This window comes from Taurulus bubalis, assembly GCF_910589615.1.
Source record: "Taurulus bubalis genome assembly, chromosome: 5".
NCBI lineage: Eukaryota > Metazoa > Chordata > Actinopteri > Perciformes > Cottidae > Taurulus > Taurulus bubalis.
Genome location: NC_136593.1, coordinates 10390963 through 10396575, shown reverse-complemented (window position 1 = coordinate 10396575; position 5613 = coordinate 10390963).

The window sequence follows — 5613 nt, the reverse complement described above, 5'->3', positions numbered from 1 at the left end:
AAACGTCTTGTTTGAATCAACTTTTTAAATGAAAATTTGCGTATTCATACGTAATCAAACTCTTTCTGTGTTAAAACCAAATTATTGTTAAAAAAAATAAATATATATATATATATATATATATATATATTTTCAAAAACATGTCTGGAAGGTATCTTTAATATTTTAACCTAAATGTTCACTCTGTGATGGATTATCAATCTCAAGTAAGCTTCAAGTGGGTTTTCCCATTGTGGGAAGAGCCAAAAGCCATGACTGCCTGAAAGTTGTGAAGTAAATCGAAAAATGAATGTATGCTTTGGAAAATGGTTGACTAAAACATGCAAAAACACCAGGAAGGCCTATAATCCTCCCTAAAGTATTTACTCTAGTGGCCTTTTAGGAAAGTTGGTTTGACTAAAAATGTAAAATGTTGGTTGAAAAGCATCACATTCATTGTACTGATGATTGTATCTGATATGTGAAACACTTTATATTGAAACTTAAAAGTATACAAAGCCTGAGATGACTTGGGTGAACATAATGTCCATTTGGATGCGCTAACTGTGTGCTGGATCTCTGATGAGTGGCTCTGTTGAACAGCCAGCTCTGTGCAGGGGTCGATGGTCCAATCAATACACTGGGCTGCTGGTTGCTTTTGTTTGGTCAGCGCACAAGATCTCTTTGGCTCTGATTCCCACTCTTGCTATGCTCCTCTTTCTTAAGTTCAAACGTGGTTTATTTGCATGAATCAACCAGCTGACGCTCTCTCTCTCTGTCACTTCCTCTGGTTTTATCTCCCAGGCAAAGTGCTGGCTAAATGGGGGAAGGTAGGTTAGCAGGGGTTCAATGAGTAGAGGCAGGATAATTTCGCTACATTGGATTAACTGTGTGTGTGTGTGTGTGTGTGTGTGTGTGTGTGTGTGTGTGTGTGTGTGCGTGTGTGTGTGTGTGTGTGTGTGTGTGTGTGTGTGTGTGTGTGTGTGTGTGTGTGAGTGATAGAGAGATTGAGTGATTGTCTGCAGGAAGGAGCTGCAAGCTTCTGTCCATTTTTGTGGTTTTCTCCCCCACCTTTTCCATAACCCCCCTGTGTTTGCTCTCTATTCTTTGTCAGGCCCGGCAGCAATGACTCTTTTTTTCTATTGTGCTGGAGGGTAGCCGATCAAATCCATTTGAATACTTTTCTAATGGTTTTGTATTTGTTTTTAAGGTTTACCGATGGGGTTGCATGTATGGATTTGACTGCAGAGTGAGCTGGTGACCTTGTTGACTAACTATCTCACTTCAGGACCATGGTGAGTTGCTAGTTCTCTCTCTCTCTCTCTCTTTCTCTCTCTCTCTCTCTCTCTCTCTCTCTCTCTCTCTCTCTCTCTCTCTCTGCACAAATTGTATACTCTCCATTTCTTCAGCTCAGTCTGACTTGCGTGCACACGTAGGAGTGAAAGATTTTAAACAAAGCCAGACAGACAAAAACTGTAACATGAAGCTCTCTCTAAGTTTTTCTCCTCTGCCTTTATTGCTCTCATTTCTTACCATTCTTATGTTTCATTTTTCCTTCCCTCCATGTTTTCTACTCCCTCACTCCATTTGTGTTGTTGACACAACAACTTAAGTCCTGTGCCCGCTGGCAAAAACAATCATTCCCTCTCAACAGGCATGGCGGTGTGCCTGAGTCTGTCTCTGACACCATATGGGCCTCTCTGTGTGTTTGGCCATGTGACGCCAGCGCCCTGTCCGCTGCCATCTGACCTGCAAATGGAAACACAGTCTGGCCTAATTTTTCCTTTGCAGATCCTAATTTGTCATCATCAGAATTTATTCTTTCATTTTCTTTTCATTTTCTTCTCATTTTCACCGTTGGTGGATTTTGCTTTTGCTTTTAGTGGTAAAATAGTCAGATAGCAAATTAGGTTGTGAATCCGACACAAATACTATAATTAAATCACAGAGCGAAGAAAGGTTGCACAATTCCTGACTTATCCTGTCACCCTTTAGCAAGCAGTGTGAGCCGTTGCCCTTTGGAATCTTTTTTGAAGTGCCTAAACTCTGAATAATACAACAAGGGACTTTAACCCTGCTGTAGCAGCCTCATTTGCACATGACTCAATAAAGCCTCCTGTGTACGTGTTGAACATTTGTACCTGTGCTGATGAATTGAGCAAACCCCGCAACTGTGTCTAACTTCAGCCATAACTCAACACATATTACTTTAGATAAAGTGAGATAAAGCCCAACAACATTAGCTGGGGATTATTGATCGACATTTGTTTTTTTGAGCAGTGAAGAGAGACAGGAAAAGACAAACAGGTGTGCAGCAAGAGCTCTTCCTGTCTGTGTGGGGAGAAGAACTCATGATAAATATTGTAGACAGGTTGTATGAATATTCCTTTCTTCAAACCCAGGGCATGATGTAATTCTTCCCTGACAATGTAAATAGTGCATTATACACTACTGAAGCCACACAGCAATGGTAAGCCAAACACATCTCTCTGCTTGGTAGTCAGAAATGCTTCTCAAAAAGATGCACAGTAGTCAGATGGCGTAACAGAGAAAACTCACTGCATTTAACCACAACAGACTCTATTGGCTACAGACTGGAACTAAACTGCCTGAGATGTTTCACATCAGAAGAACAAATGGCAAGGTAGAGAGGAAATGACCCAAACTGTGGTTGAACCTTGCTGCGTCTGTGGAGTTTCCTGTTTGCTTGCTCGCCTTGTACCTCTGACCTATGCCTCTGTCCCTCCTGGAGTTCTTAGAAGAGCGCTATTGAGCACCAACAGATCCTCAACAGAAACATCTTTGAGCGCTTTATTGTAATTTCCCTAGAACAAGGTCTACGCTGCATTTATTTTAAATTAGATCAGATTACACTTTAAAATGTGTCTTGCGTCACAAGCATTCTCTATTTCACATGAACAGGAAGAATACACATGAATAAATTAAGCGCACAGTATTACAAACATAGACAGCTGCAGTGTATTCAGTTTCGTTCCCGAAGGAATACTTCACCCACCAAATGAATTGTTGTACATCAATTACTCGGCCATGTTATTTTAAATTCTTGAAGAAGCCTTTTTTTTTTTTTTTTTACCTGAATGAAGATTCAAATAACGTTTACTTTACGATATGAAGACATTTCTCGGTTTGATCACTGTGGAGGCATGCGAGAAAAACAAAAGTTTCCCGGTAACACAGTGTGAGTGATTGATATACAAAAGGTCATTTTGTGACATTCAGTGTTACAGCAAGTGATAGAAGCATTTACAAAAAATGAAGCGGCTTCTGCACACCACACGACTCGGCTGTGAACCAGCTGAAAACGTTTAGATATTTATTTTAATAAATGACGAGCAATAAATACACTTCTGATCAGAGTGAATATGCAGCATGGTTGTTGTTGTTTTTTGTCCTACAGGGTCCTAAGGGGTTAATTTATGTTGACGCAACCTCCTGTTTCATTGTCTTTCCTTCTTGTTTGTGCTGTAGGTAATACAATTCAATACACATCCTGCCAATTATGATATTAAACTTGTTAGTATACCTACAATTTTTATTTTTTATTTTGGAGTGAGTACTTTGAACACTTTAAGTATTTGGTATGCTATATTTAATATATGCTTGACTGGTAGAGATCACGTGATTTTAGTTCCTTTTTCATAGAAGCATGTTCTGTGCAGATCTTTTGTTTGTTTCTTCTCTTTTTTAATTTTTTTTATCCAGCACATCCTTCTTGATATTTAAGTTCATCCATGTATGGGTCTGCAGCTACCTCACAACCTATGTCAGTTGTACTCCTAAGTGTTGAGACCTCAGCAGATGCCAGTTTAGTCGATCGTATACGTATTCCCAATGCAGAATGGTATTTATTCTGATTCATTACATTTTCATGAAGAGCCTTGGAAATGCTCCACTGTGCCAGTGTTAGCGAGCTGGCCAAACAGGCCTGCAGTGCTTCAGCCTGTGTGCTGGTTCTGAGGGATTTCACTGTAATTCTCTCTAGCCGTGGGGTTCACAGATTCATTCCTGTGCTTTAATAACAGTGGGATTATCAAGGTTCAGCAGCTAACCCTGCCCTCTCTGCCATCGCCTTCACGTGGCTCACAGCTCCATCCAGCTTCATCCAGCCCTCTCTGTCTCAGTTTCTCTATTTTTTTTTATTTTAGTCCTGCCTATCTGCTCTATTTGCACTCATTTTGGTACACCCCTGGTGTTCAGACCTTCCTTCTTTTGTTTAGTCTTGTCCATCTACAATTTCAAATTCCCTTCAATCCTTCAGTAATAAACAGGCATGTCTCTATTCATTTCTGGTATTTCTCTAGTTTGCTGCCTCTCCTCTTCTCACCCAGACTGAGATGGGTTGGGCCTGACTGTGACTGAAGAGCGCCTAGGGATGCTCCCATGTCTGCGATGTGTGTGTGTGTGTGTGTGTGTGTGTGTGTGTGTGTGTGTGTGTGTGTGTGTGTGTGTGTATTTTGTAAGTGTGTGGGGGTGGGTGTGTATGTACTGTGTGACGCTTTATTGCTATGTGTCTGGCAGAAAGTTAGATGTTCTCTTATGTAAGCGAGTCTTGGCTGGGTAGAGCAAGGGTTTAGCTTGGGGATGCTGGCTCAGGTGGAGAGATGGAGACAGATGCTATTTTGGGTATACTGCGCTCCTAACATCCTCCAAACGCATGAGTTATTCACTCACACGTGTCTGTTAGTTCTACCAGGATGAAAGGACAATAGAAAAGGGATTTTGTGCAAATATGTGCAGTGACATTTTATCCTCATGTCTGTCAAGTCCAATCAGATTGGGAGCTATTAAATATTGGCAAAAGCAGTCAGTTACTTAGTCGATTAGTCGATCTGCAGAAAATTAATAGTCCATTCTTTTGAGAATTCATTGTTTTAGTCATATATCAAGAAGAAATCACAGATTGACACATTCTGTATCTTCAATTTGAGGATTTTCTGATTTACTCTGTTTTATATAATTGTAAATGGGTGAATGGAAATAATTGTAGAAGCTCCACCTCTTTGTATATTATATATATATGTATATATATATATATATACATATATATATATGTATATATATATATACATATATATATATACATATATATATATATATAACCTCGTACAAAGAGGGGTCAGTCATTTTATAATTATAACGCAGTAGTTATAGCTTGCCACCAATATGGTTGATTCATTCATTGTGCTGGAGCTAAAGATTGTTTCATTATTAATTAATTTGAAATTAATTTTCTCAATGAGTTGATCAGAGCAAATGTTCAACATTTGTGGAAATACGCTTCTTCCAACCTTCTTTTCCAATGTAACTTGTCATACATGTTGCCGTTTTCCCCCAGATAAACTTCCATTTTTAGCACTAAATGGATTCATGTTCTCTCCCTTTGAACTGGCAAACAGCCAGGTTACATTTTTTCATTGTTCTCTGACAGCTTCAGTAATCTCTCTCTCTCGCTCTCTCTCGCTCTCTCTCGCTCTCTATCTTTCCTCAGTTTCAGAGCATGGCACTGGCCTGGCTCCAGTCTCACCTGCCCTGTACTACACTGACCAGTATCCCCAGTGTCAACCATCAGCACGCTTCCAGAACAGCTTGCTGAACAGGACTGTGTGGAGAGCC